The sequence below is a fragment of the Stegostoma tigrinum genome, chromosome 4, assembly GCF_030684315.1.
Source record: "Stegostoma tigrinum isolate sSteTig4 chromosome 4, sSteTig4.hap1, whole genome shotgun sequence".
Taxonomy (NCBI): domain Eukaryota; kingdom Metazoa; phylum Chordata; class Chondrichthyes; order Orectolobiformes; family Stegostomatidae; genus Stegostoma; species Stegostoma tigrinum.
The window spans coordinates 98,342,335-98,356,664 of NC_081357.1; the positions used below are offsets into that span (position 1 = coordinate 98,342,335).

The following is a 14,330-nucleotide window of genomic DNA, read 5'->3' on the forward strand; positions in this document are numbered from 1 at the left end:
TACCTGGTCTGGCCTCCATGTGACTCCAGACCCACAGCAATGTGTTTGACTCTGAACTGCCCTCTGGGCAATTAGGGATGGACAATAAATGCTGGCCTACCCAGCGATGCCCTCATCCTGTGAATGAGTAAAGAAAACAAAAACGTGCGATCTACCAAGCACAAGGCACAAGTCAGGAGTGTGATGAAATATTCACTTATCTGAATTGGCACAGGTCCAAAAACAGTCAAGTAGTTCAACACTATTCAGGGCAAAGCAGCCCACTTGACAGGTACTGCACCCAACACTTTCAACCTTCACTCTTCTCGCCATCGATGCATAGTGCCAGCTGTGTGTGCCATTTCTAAGACGCACTGTAGAAATTCACCATGATGCCTTTGACAGCATCTTCCAAACTCTCAAACTCTCCCACTTACAAGGACAATGGCAGCAAATGCATGGGAACATCACTACCTGCAACTCACCATCGTGACTTTGGAACATATGCCATTCCTTCGCTTTCACTGTGTCAAAATCCTGGCACTCCCCAGCAAACAGTTATGTGGTTGGACATACACCAGAGAGGCTGCAGTAATTCACAAAGGTAGCTCACCACCAACTTCTTAGAGACAACTGGGGACAGACAATAATTGCTGGCCTCGTCAGTGATACCCAGAACTTGTGAATGAGTTAAAAAAAGTCCGTCTTTTGTTATGCAAGGACATTAAGGTTAAGGAACCAAGATGAATAGCTTGTTTTAAGGTATAAATGAGCAATGGTGTCATTAAATCAGCATTCTAGAGGGTCTAAACAGCCTCCTCTTGCTCCTAATTATGGGGGAGTTGTATGGGGATATTTTTGTTGTACTGGTCATTGATAGTAATTATTGGAACTCTAACTTTGTCATCTTCAACTTCAACTTTTAAGAATGGATAACAAGAAAAGCCCATAAAAGCAGGGGTCTGCCCAACCTGTTACAATCTTTTCAGATGTCTCCACAAAACCACATATGTAAGTGTATATGCAAGTGTATGAAGAATTCTAGTTGAAGCTGAACACAGATCACTCAATAACACTTCGGCTTTTTGTTGCATTTTACTTCTTGCCCCCAGCTATTATACATGGGCAGAATATTAGAAAGAGTAACTGGACCTGAAGAAAGTGGCGAATATTCGAGAACCACAATTCACTCATGTATCAGATTTGAAATTCAAAAGTTGTAACTAAAAAGAAAAGTACACTTAAAAATACGAAGCTATTTTTGACATTTTTATTGCTTATTCATCAAGGTCAAAAAATTTGGTTTCTGGTATCAAAGCTAAGTAATTTAGTAGCAAACCTGATATTGTAAAAACAGCAAGAACTGCAGTTTTTTGTGCAACACACCATCACCCACAACAGATGATTGGCCACAAGAAAATATGAACTGGGAGCAGAAGTAGGCCGTTCAGCCCTTGAATTCTGCTCCATCATTCAAGGAAGTCATGCCTGATTTGTTTACTTTTTAAATTCCCATCTATCCCGATAACTGTTAACTCCCCTGTCAACCTAAAACTACCTACCTACCTTCAGCTTAAAATTATTCAATGACCCCACCTCCACCTCCTTGTGAGGCATGGTTGCAAAGTCACACAACCGTTAGGAATAGAAATATTCTCATCTGCCTCCTGCTGCACTGTATCAGAATGACCCTAATCCCTGGCCTTTATCAACAGCAACAAAATCATGCATTTATTTTATACCTTTAACAAAGCAAAGCATCCCAAGGCATTTTACAGGAGGTGGTTTTAGACCAAAATTGTCACGAATGCAAGTATGAAAGGAGGTGACCAAGCAGTAGGCTTTCAGAAGAAGACCAAGAGGGAGAGGTTTCAAGGATGAAACTGCAGTGCTTAGGACCGTAGCAACTACTGGCATGGCCACGTGCAGTACAGCAATTGAAATTTGGTCCATGGTGGGAGGTCAGTGCAGATTTCTCAAACAGTGGCACACTGCAGAGAAAGGGAGGTGCAAGTGCATGGAGCGATGTATAGTTTAAAATCTTGGGAGCCGGGGCAGGCCAGTGGGTACAAAGTGATGGGTGAATGCTATTTTCAACTAGTTAGGATATGAGCAGAATTTTAGATGACCTCAGTTTTGAGGGGGATGACAGATGGGAGGCCAACCAGGAGAGCTGTAGAGTTCTGGAATCTGTGCATGAAGGTGGAAAGGTATAGATGTGGGCTTCAGCAGCTGATTAGCTGGTATCAAGTCAAAAATTCTTTGCTCTGCTCTCAAACTTGTAAACACTGTTTGGGAAGAATTTTATTATTTCAATCCCAGTTTCTTGCACATTGTTTTTGCATTCCCTTCAATTTTTAAACCGCCTTCCCCTAAGGAATCAAATTCCAGAGGGATAGAACCTTAGCTAAAGACAACTTGTAAGATGTCCACTTAAAAATACTGCAAAAATTCAAAGCAAGGTCAAGTTTTCTGTTTCCTACCAAGTATGAAATGATGTTTAGTATAACGATCTCAGGACAAAATCCTTCTCCACGCAGAGAAAGTTTAGAATGGGGAAATCAAATTTAGACCTGGGGTTGAAAAACTATTAATTACTTCAGGGTTCATTCACATTTTTGGTGTTGACCGTTTGACAAAGCTCTCAGTTCTAACAAAGTTGGCACTCACTGTGTAAACTTGTCAATTCTCTCCCCAGCAATGGACAGACTCTGTGTATTTCCAGCACTTTTCAGTTTTGGTTCTGGCTAGCTTTAGCTTGGTTGAGGGACAGTAGTAAAAGGAACTTTTTTTTTAAAAGAAAGGCATGCAGAGCAACTGCTGTCCCAGGATTGAGGCTCCAACATCTGTTTCCCTGGCTGCCCACGATCTTTAAGCTGCCTGTGGGGAAACAGTCTTTGCTATTTTCAAACAGAAATAAAAAAAACACATCTTGATTCTGAGGAGAGTAGATGAATCAGTCAGTTTAATTTGTTCACTGATGTTTGAGATCTTATACAAACGCTTAAGCCTAAGGCTCAAGCTTTGCAAGTAATCAGCAATGAGTTCCAAAATGTTTTGGATGAACAGTAAGGAACTAAATGACAGCAATTTCATAAGTTGGGTTGTGTTTAGTGAGAGAATTGATTAGCAATTTCACTGAACAGGTTAGGGGCCATCACATTACCCATCACCCAACACCCATTTCCACCCCCACCCCCAAAACAAACCAACCAAGAGTTAAGTTGCAACACATTTTCCTTGGTGTAAACTTATTAACCAGCTCCCTCAGCCAGACTGAGTAACTTGGTTAAATCACTAAGCAGCCCCCAGTCAATGAAATCTCAAACAAGCCTCCTGAGTGGGAGAGTTGGTTAGCCAACATGATGAAGTTGGCTGTGAGAGTTGGTTAGTTATTTCACCACTGGGTCAGGCTGGTGTAGGAGCTGCTTCACAATTTCACTGTCTGGCAGCTAGTTAATGATTTCATCAGGCTTTTGTTCCAGATGCTTATACAATGGAGAAACCATTGCCATTTTCTTCAAAAGGTAAACTGCAACAAATTTACAAAGTGGTCACTTTGCATTTTATTTTCAAGCACTATCCTCATTTTAAACACAACATAACCTTGGCCGTAACACACACCATCCTGCTTCCATGTCATTTACCCACCTGATATAAAAAGCGAAAGGTAGTGACTACTCGGTGGGAAATGAAATCTCCATTTCAAATTCAGCAACAAGTTTTTTAATTCTGGTATCGTTGGGGCAGGGTGAGAAGCAATCCATTAATTAAACGCCTAGTCTCTTGCAAGCCACCCCTACCTCAACCTCATGATCTTTAACAACCACCCACCACTGTAGCTGGCATAGGGTGAGAGCTCGGTTTAACGCCCCTCTGTATGACAGCACCTGCAACGCTCCCTCAGCATTGTACTAATGTGTCAGTCCAGGTTAGGTGCTCTAGCATCTGGAGTCCAGTTCAAAATCACAACCTCCTCACACAAGAATCGTTTCAAACTGTTCGCAAATCAGAAGTCAGCCTATTTCCTACTCATGTACTTGTCCAAATGTCTTTTAAATGTTGTAACGGTAGGTGCATCTATCACTTCCTCTAGAGTTCACTTCATCTACGAATCACCCTCTGAGTGAAAACACTGCCCCTCAGGTCCCTTTTAAATCTTTCCTCTTTAACCTTAAATTAAGCCCTCTAATCTTGAACTTCTCTGCTCTGGGAAAAAAACCTTTGCGACTCAACTTATCCATGCCTCTTATGATTTTACAAACTTCTATGAGGTCACCGCTCACAACCTCCAGTTAAAAAAAGGTCCTAGTCTCTTCTTGTAACTTAAACCATCTAGTCCAAGTAATATCCTTGTAAATCTTTTCTGCACCCTCTTCAATTTAATAATAGAGGAAGGGTCACTGGGACCCGAAACGTTAACTCTGTTTTCTCCTTCACAGATGCTGCCAGACTTGCTGAGCTTTTCCAGCCACTTTGTTTTTGTTCCAATTTAATAATATCCTTCCTATAACAGGGCAGCTAGAACAGAATGCAGTACTCCAAAGTGGCCTCACAAACATCCTGTACAACCACAGCATGACATTCCAACTCCTATACTCAATGCTCTGAGCAATGAAGGCAATGTCGTTCCTTTGTTCAAGAAAGGAAATAGGGATAATCCTGAAAACTATACACCGGCGAGTCTCACGTTGGCAGTTGGGAAGCTACTGGAGAGAATGCTTAGGGATAGGATTTATGTGCATTTGGAAAAGCATGGCCTAATTAGGGACAGTCAGCTTGGCTTTGGGCAGGATAGATCATCTTGATAACTTATATTAATTTTTCAAGAAGATGATGTAAGTGACTGATGAGAGGATAGCAGCAAATATTGTTTACAAGAGTTTTAGTAAGGCTTTCAAACAAATTCCCTTGTGGTAGGCACATCTAGAAGATTAAGACGCATGGGATCCATGGTGACTTGGCCTCGTAGATTCAGAATTGGCTTGGTCGTGGAAGGCAGAGTGTGCTGGAAGGTTTTTTTTCAGGCTGGAGGTCCATGACTTGTGGTGCTCCACAGGGATCTGTACTGGGACCTCTGCTGCTTGTGATAATACATAAACTATATGTATGGTAAGTTTGCAGATGATTGTCAAAGCATACAGCGGGAAATAGATAAGGGTGGAGAAATGGCAGATGGAGTTTAATCTGGCTAAGTATGAGGTGCTGCACTTTGGGAGATCAAATGTTAAGGAAAAGTACGCAGTTAACGGCAGGACCCTGAACAGCATTCATGTACAAAAGAATCTTAGGGTTCACACCTGTACTCCCTGAAAGTGGCCACACAAGTGGATAGGGTGGTGAAGGCGGTTTATGGCATGCTTGCCTTTATTGCTTGGGGAACACAGGACAAGAGTCATGATGCCATGTTGCAGCTTTACAAGACCCTAGTTAGGCCACAGAATACTGTATTCAATTCTGGTTGCCACATAACAGGAACTCTGTCAAGGCCTTGAGGGGGCTGCAGAAGAAATTTACCAGGAAGCTGCTTGGATTAGATGGTATAAGCTATAAGGAGAGGCAAGAGAAACTTGGGTTGTTTTCCCTGGCATGGTGAAGGCTGAGAGATAGACTTGATTAGGATGATCTGAATCTTTTACTCAGAGTGGAAATGTCTAAACTAGAGGGCATGGTGTGAGCGCATGAGAGTTTGACAGAGAGAGAGAGAGAGAGAGAGCACAAAGGGCATGCGAGGGCATGTGGTTTATTTTTAAACACAGGAAGAGTAGGAGTATGGAACACACTGTCAGGGGTGGTGGAGGAGTTAGATATGATAGGAGCATTTACAGAACTTCTAGATAAGCACATAAATAAAAATGATATGGGCCAATGGCAGGCAGAAATTTAATTTAGCGTCATTTTTGGCACAACATAGTGGGCAAAAGGGTCCATTTCTATGCTGTCCAGTTTTATGTTCTAAGTGTGCTAAATGCCCTCTTTACCACTCTGTGTACCTGCGATGCAACTTTCAAAGAACTATGCACCTGAATCCCTCGATGTCTCTGTTTGACAATACTCCCCACGGTCCTCCCATTTAAATCCTAATGTCGTTCATCCTACCAAAATCCAACAATTCACATCTATCTTGTACATCAGTCAACAAAAGCAAGCATGCAGGTACAGCAGGCAGTGAAGGCGGCTAATGGCATACTGGCCTTCATAACAAGAGGAATTGAGTACAGGGGCAAAGAGGTCCTTCTGCAGCTGTACAGGGCCCTGGTGAGACCGCACCTGGAGTATTGTGTGCAGTTTTGGTCTCCAACTTTGAGGAAGGACATTCTTGCTATTGAGGGAGTGCAGCGTAGGTTCACAAGGTCAATTCCTGGAATGGCGAGACCATCATATGTTGAAAGATTGGAGCGACTGGGCTTGAATACACGAGTTTAGGAGGATGAGAGGGGATCTGATTGAGACGTATAAGATTATTAAGGGATTGGACACTCTGGAGGCGGGAAGCATGTTTCCGCTGATGGGTGAGTCCAGAACCAGAGGACACAGTTTAAAAATAAGGGGTAGACAATTTAGAACAGAGTTGAAGAAAAACTTCTTCACCCAGAGAGTGGTGGAAGTATGGAATGCTCTGCCCCAGAAGGCAGTAGAGGCCAAGTCTCTGGTTACTTTCAAGAAAGAGAAGGATAGAGCTCTTAAAGATAGTGGAATCAAGGGTTATGGCGATAAGGCAGGAACAGGATACTGATTGTGGATGATCAGCCATGATCATAGTGAATGGTGTGCTGGCTCGAAGGGCCAAATGGCCTACTCCTGCACCTATTGTCTATTGTCTACAGACAAATTAAACTCTGTCTGCCATTCCTCAGCCTATTGGCCCAATTTATCAAGATCCCTTTGTAATCTTAGTCAAATTTTTACAATTATTAATCTGTGTATATTACATGTTCTTTATTGGACTGTGTAACATATATATTTGGTCTTGTGCATTAATGCCATCTTATTAAACATAAATTCCTCCTAATAGCAATAACAATCCTGCCACAGACATTTTTTCAACTGCCATTCTGCTGTTCAAAAGAAGTTGGATAAGCTTAATAAATATACAAATCTGTACACCTACAAAAATAACCCAAGACAACAGGAGTATGCCATTTTTTAGGCAATTAAATTTTCATTTGTCATCAAAAAGTCAGCAATTCTGATAGAAAAATGCTGTCTCAGTAAGGCAATGAAGTACCAGCCTAGATTCCATGCTCCAGCGTCAGCGATGGGGCACACAAGCATTTATTTCCTATCAGTTCTGAGGAAGGGTCACCGGACCCGAAACATTAACTCATTGTTTTCTCCTCCGCAGGTGCTGCCAGACCCGCTGAGCTTTTCTAGCAACTTTTTTTTTGTTGTTGCTGTATTTATTTCCTATCTATGGTTCAGCCGAAAAGCAGATTGCCCAGAAGGGAAATGAGGTGGAAGATCTCAGGCTTAAATGACTATTTGGAGTTAGCTGATACTATGCTGCCTTCAGCATTCTCTGGATTGAAGGGAGCTGAGAGAGAAGGGGCTGGAGTAAGATGGGGAAGACGATTAATTGCTAAAGTGGGAAATATATGGAGCAGTCAGGCCTTTCCAATAATCTGCTTTCAGTCACTGATCACAGTACCAACACCACCCACGCAGCCTAGAATGGAAAATCTAATTAGGCTGGAAGGTTACCAGCGCTCAGGGAATGGTTTGTAACATCTAAGGGGAGATCAGACAGAACTTAGGAGCGTAGCAGAGAAGAAATGGAGAAATGATGAAATGATACACAAACTGTTTCTGGTATATGACTGCAGAAGTCTGCCATTCATCTCCTTATTCCGTAACTGGCAAGTTATGCATTGCGAGTTATTGTATTGTTAGTGAGAAAAAAACAATGTTAATTATTGTACAGAATTGATGCAAGTTGATCCACTGTTCCCTTACTTTCCTGTCTTATCTACAGCATCTATGTTACATTATGCTTCATTGCAAACCAGAGATTATGTTACAAGAGTATCAAAAGTCTAGATTAATAAAACAGAACATGCAATCAAATACCAATCATAGTTTGAGAATTTCAGTTCACTTTCTTTTTAAAATCACATGTTCTTTAGGGAACTCCAGCCCAACAGGACATTTGACTGCTGTCTATCCTCTGTAACAACCTAACAGGCCATTCAGAAGATGGGAACAGGAGGATGGTTCACTGTCTCCTTAAGGGAGGAACAATAAACCCTAACTCTGACAGTTACATCTGCATCAGGAGAATTAATTAATTAAAAACAAGAGGTAGTAGGCCCATTTTGACATTCCAATCACTACTTTTGTGGCTGTTGATTTCAAAATATAGACACTGAATTTACGGATGACATTTCACTAGTTTTATTGGGAGAAAATGGCTTCACCTGAAAATTGATCTTACATTTAAAATAATTGCGAACACTGACATTGGCTTTTGGAGAATAAGCCATGTAAGTTATAAAATGTGTGCTTGGGGAGAGAAAACAAATACGAATACCCTGTAAAGTAGGAAGCTGAAAATTATTTTACAAGAAGCTAACTATGTATTATCAAATGACTCTGCAATTTTAAACTCCTTTATTAGGTCACCTGATCAGTCTTTTTCTTTGGGGGGAGAAGAGAGTCCCAGGTGCTTCAGATTTTTCTTATAAAACTTTTCATTTCTGGTATATCCACCTCCTTATTTGCACATCCTCGACCGACTTCACATCCTTATTATAAATATGGAGATCAGAACTCCCAAGTATGTGGTCTAACCATGTTCTCTAGTGTTGAACATAGTGGCCCTGTTGTACAACTGCAGAAATGAGTCAGAAAGATCATAAACACATGAAAGTATCAGACAGGAAAAGGCCAGCTGCACCACGAAGCCTCAGATCACAATGTCTAGACTGTCATGACCAGACACTACCACATCATCTTCTGGAGAGGCAACAGCAAAAGAAAAATAGACCAGGGCCAATAAGGAAAATGCTGCACAGAATTTCTACGAACTCTTCAGGCAAGTGAACCAGTACATGGGATCACAACTAAATATTAGTTTTCAAGGCTGCTACCATTTTACATTTGTATCTGTTTCTAAAGTCATGTTTGCACATCTCGGAAGCTGAGGAAAAAAAAAATCACTGCCTAAAATCCATGCTTAGGATCTCTCCCTTTGTCTCCCAAATTAGAAATGAAAATTGCTGAGGCAAAGTAACAGCTTGCTTGTATACAGTACCTTTAACATAGTAAACATTCTAAATTGCACTTCAAAAGAGTGACCAAAGATTCTGTCAAAGAGGTAGGTTGTAAGCAGAATCTTAAGGGGAGGGAAGAGCGAGAGCAAGGAGCGAAAGAGAGCGAGTGCACGAGAGAGTGAGCAAGAGGAGGACAGGGGAGAACTGGTTTGAGAATTCCAAGTCTTAGGGCCTCATGGCTGAAGAGACATCTGTGCAAGTTAGATCAACTAAAATTCCAAATATTCATCAGGTTATAATTGGAAGAGATCAGGCTGTTCGGATGGAGATTAGAGAGATGCAGTTTTGGGTGGGGCACCTGGAAGACGACAAGAGTAAGAAATTTAAAACTGAGGACCAGGATCCAAAAAGGTTAACAACACAGGACTGACTATTGAACAAAATTAGGAGCAAGCTGAGATAAACATGCTACTGAAAAAAGTCCAACAGGATCACAACCTGCCATTTTAAAACAAGAGATCATCACAGCAAGTATTCTAGGTCATTCCTTGGGGGGGGGGGGGGGGGGGGGGGGTAGGAGAGTGATTCATTCCAGCATTTATTACACATTGTTTGGATATCTTTTCTGTGCTTCAGAAGACCTTGCTAATTGGAGTAGGGAGTCAGGAATACTGAGCTGCCACTTCTGCCCCTTCCTCAACAATGTCTCCCTAAAAGCAATCCCATGTGTTAACGTGCCCTAACTTAACTGCCTCAGTTGCAAGACTCCTTGTGTCCTTGCTATGCTCCCTTGTGCCCAAACTTGAATATATGCACTCTGCCTTCCAGACTGACTCGTTTTTCCTTCTATTTTTAATCTGTGTTTCACCACCTACAGCACCTCCACTCAGCATCTAATTGCCCTGCCAGATTAATTTAAACATCCACCAACAGCACTAGCAAACCCCTAACAAAATGATGGTTCCATTTGAACTCGGGTGCAACTCACTAGACTTGTACAGGTCCGACCTTCACCAGAAACAGACCCAGTCACCTTGGGACAAATAACTTCAGCTCATTTTCAACTCCTCCTAATTGACAGATCAGTAGTGGATTTGGTAGAGAGCTGATGGAGTTAAATTCATTCTCTCCAATTAGTTAACTATTCAAAGAAATATTTTAACTATTAGTAATTTCATTTTAACCCTCTTCTAATTTCTTCAACTGTTTTCATCCAATATTTACTAGATATAGTAGATATCTGCTAAATCATTGTTAATTTTAAATGTAAGATAGATAATATTCTTGCTTAACACAAATTTAAGGGAAATGGAACTATTTCTGTCAGAAGTTCTTCAGCCCTAAAGCAAAAGCATGTTCCAAACCCACAGCCTCTACCACCTTTCAGGGCAAGGGCAGTAGACGTACGCAAACATCGCCATCTACAGGTTTGCTGTCCAAGCCAGTTGGCTGGATGGCTGGTTTGTGATGCAACGTAATGACAAAAGTGCAGGGTTCAGTTCTCACATCACCTGACGTTACCAGACAGCACATTCTTTCTCAACCTCTCCCCTCACTTGACGCATGGTAACCCTCAGATTAAACAACTGCCAGTCATTTTTCTCTCCAGATAGGTGCCATAGACCTACCAGACCATAGGTTCCCTTCACTTTTTAATACATAGCCTGACACGTGCATTACTAAGGGAGCACTGTACTACTAAAATACTGACTACAGCTCATTGACTGTAAAGCGTTTTGGGTCTTGAAGTCATCATGTAAGATGTGGTAGAAATAAGAGAAAAAAAATCTCTCATTCATCCTCGCCATATACTATTTCAAAAAAAAAATTGCTTCTCTCACCCTTATCTGTCTACTGCATCCATGCAATACCTTTCATTTCTGCCATGAACTATCCTATATCATCTTGGATGAGATAAAATGTCAAAGGTTAGCAACTTATGAGTGGTCCCGAGTTCTCTTGTCCTTTGTATAGGGGTCATACTCAAAATCTGAGAGAAACTCAATTCACAAAGAAACCCTCAGTTGGCAAACAGAGTCAGCACTCTTCTAAATAGCAGAAGGAAAATATTTCAAAAAGACAACAGCTTCCAAGTTGATGTCATGAAATAATGAGGGTTATACTGTTACATTAAAAGTATTTATGATACTAACCAGAGATTGGCGATAACACAGCAAGGCCTTTCTGTACTTTTGCTCAGGCTCTGAAAAATATTGCTGTAAAAATTAGCATTTGCTATGTACTCTAACTATTTGTTGCGCACAACAGTACATTTGCCCTCCTTTCATCTAGTTACTTATTCACTCTCACGACCAACTCCCTTGATTCCAGCCTCTGGTATACTCCCAATTTTAATTTGGGATGACCACCCTTTCAGCTGTCTAGAAAATTCCTCCATAAACCTCTACACTCCTTTAAGATGCTCTTTAACTCTTTGATCATCTTTTTACCAACTGTTCTTATACTTCCTCATATGGGTCAGTCCAATTTTTAGTAATTTCACACAATTACTAGTTTATCAGAAAGAATGGGAAAAAGACAAGGATATCGAAAAGAATGAGATCCTAGTGGAAAGTGGGAAATTGGAGGGCGGAATGAGACAGAAAAAGGAAACACACAGAGATAAAGACAGCCCTAACTTGGGCAGGAGGCTGGATTTTTAAAAGGTATTCTTTCACAGGATGGGACATGAATGAAAAGGCCAGCATTGGTTGCTCAATCTTCAACCAGTGCACTGCTAGCCCATTTTTTGTCGGCCAGATCAGTTAGGGTTGAAGATTCTCAACTGAATGATGTTAGTGAACCAGATTTCTTTTAAGGAAATACATGGTAGTTTCCTTGCTGCCATTATCAAAACAAGATTATTCCAGATGCATTCAGCAGATTTAAATTCTACAAAGTGCCAAGGTAGGATGTGGGCCCATGTACTAACAGCATTAGTTTGCAGCTCTGATTAACCAGTCCAGTGATATCACCACTCCGCCCTTTGGTCCCTTATGACTGTTTCCCACACTTGATTGTTTTAAACAATAACAGTAACTACAACAAAAACAAGTCCTTGTACTTATCTGATCATGAAGCGGATCACAGTAGTTACTATTTCATAGGCTGTATGGACAAGAGTCATAAAATAGCACCAGCATTAAACCTGAAGGGATACATTAAGCAAGCAGTCCTGCAGACACTGAACTTCAAAAAAGAGTGCAATGGCCAAACTTGGCAGCACATTTCCTAGCATACCTCAATGCAGGAATAGGGGGAAAAGCAGAAGGCAGGGTACAAAGTGAACAAGAGCCAGTGAGGGAGTCCACAAATCGGAGAGCCAGAAAAAATTAAACATGATCATTCATTGAACTGAGGATGGCAAATGGTGACACAAACCTAAAACATGACGAATATCAATTAGGAAATACTTTTAAAAAATTGCTTGCAATATCGATAGATCACCTGTAAACATCAATTTGTCTTACTCATTGTTTACTCTACATTTACTCCTTGTGCTTATACATTGAAACATACATCAGGATTGCTGTCATTTTGTTGCACAGTTCAATTTTAAGTGAAAGTGGAAATGGACCAAACTGGCTCAGACTTAACCCAGAAAACCATGAGGTGTAGGTGCAGAGATAAGCTATTCAGCCCACTGAGTCCGCTCCCATCATTTATTGAGATTACGGCTGATCTGATAAATTCGCAGACCTACTTTCTTACTTTTTCAACATAACCCTCAATTCCCTCACTGATTCAACTGGGGACCTCTTGCTCAGAGATAATTCTTGCTGGCCCGAGAGTCTCCCACAAGGGGAAATGACCTCTCTGCATCTACCCTGTCGAGCTCCCTAAATTCAATAAGGTTTCCTCTTATTGTACTAAACTTCAATGGATACAAGCCCAACCTCAACTACTGCAGATAATTGAAATCTGAAATAAAAACCAAATGCTGGAGAAGTTCAGGAGGCCTGCCAGCATCTGTGGAGAGAGAAACAGAGTTGACACTTCAAGTTCAGCACGGTTTTTCTTCGGAACTGGAAGGATCTATAAAATGGCCTCCCCCTTCAAAAGATACCTCCAGACTCAAAATCAATCTAGTGAACCGTCTCTAGACTGCATCTAACGCCAGTATGTTGTCCCTTAGAGAAGAGGACCAAAACTGTTCACACTATTCGAGGTGTGGTCTCACTAGAGCCTCAGTTTCAGCAAGACTATCTTGATATTCCATTCCCTTTAATAAAGGCCATTTGCACTCCCATTACTTGAACTTGGTGCTAGCTTTTTTTCTGCTGTGTGTACAAGGTCCAACAAATTCCTCTACAGTGTTGCATTCTGCAGTCTTTCCTTATTTGAATAATACTCAGTTTTTCTAGTCTTCCTGCCAAAAGTACATAATGCCACATTTTCCCACATTATGTTCCATCTGCCAAGTTTTCCCCACTCACTTAACCTGTCTATGATCCCTCTGCAGATTCTGTCAATCTCACTATTTCCCTTTCCAACCATTACTGTGTTATCTGCAAATAGGGCAACAGTACATTCAATTTCTTCATACATGTCATGAATATATGTTTTAAATAAATGTGGCCTGGCACTGATTCCTGTGGCATTCCACTAGTTACAGGTTGGCATCCTAAAAATGTTCCTTTTATCCCGACTCTCTTTCTTCTATTAGCCAGCAAATCTCTATCCACGTTAATGTACTAATACTGCACCATAGGGTCTTACCTTATTAAGTGGCATTGTCTGCAAAAACGTATCAAAAGCCTTCCAGAAATCCAAATACATTATATCCAATTGTTCTCCTTCATCTAAACTGCTTGTTAGTGTTATGAAGCACAAATTGACCTCTGCCCACTGAGAATAAAAACCAAAATACCCAAAGAGGGGCACCTTGCCCTATAATCTGTAAAAGGAGTGTGAAAAGTGGTGTGATCTGCCTTTCAGCAACTTCTAGTGATTAAATATGGTGAAACCGTGACACTCACGTTAGAATCAACAAGTAACAATTTATTTATCTAACTATAACAGTGGTAAAATTAACCAAATTACTAACTAACTGAATAAATCTCTTCTAACTACAAAACTATTCCCAAATCAAACAAGTTTCTAATTGTATGCTGTTCCAATAAATACAAGTCCCACTTGTAG

At 41.0% G+C, this 14,330-nt stretch overlaps 1 protein-coding gene across 3 annotated transcripts in view; it reads right to left on the reverse strand.

The window, feature by feature from the left end:
• extl3 (exostosin-like glycosyltransferase 3) overlaps positions 1-14,330 on the reverse strand; it is a 78,290-nt gene that overhangs the window by 34,995 nt on the left and 28,965 nt on the right. The gene's annotated exons all lie outside the window — the stretch shown is intronic.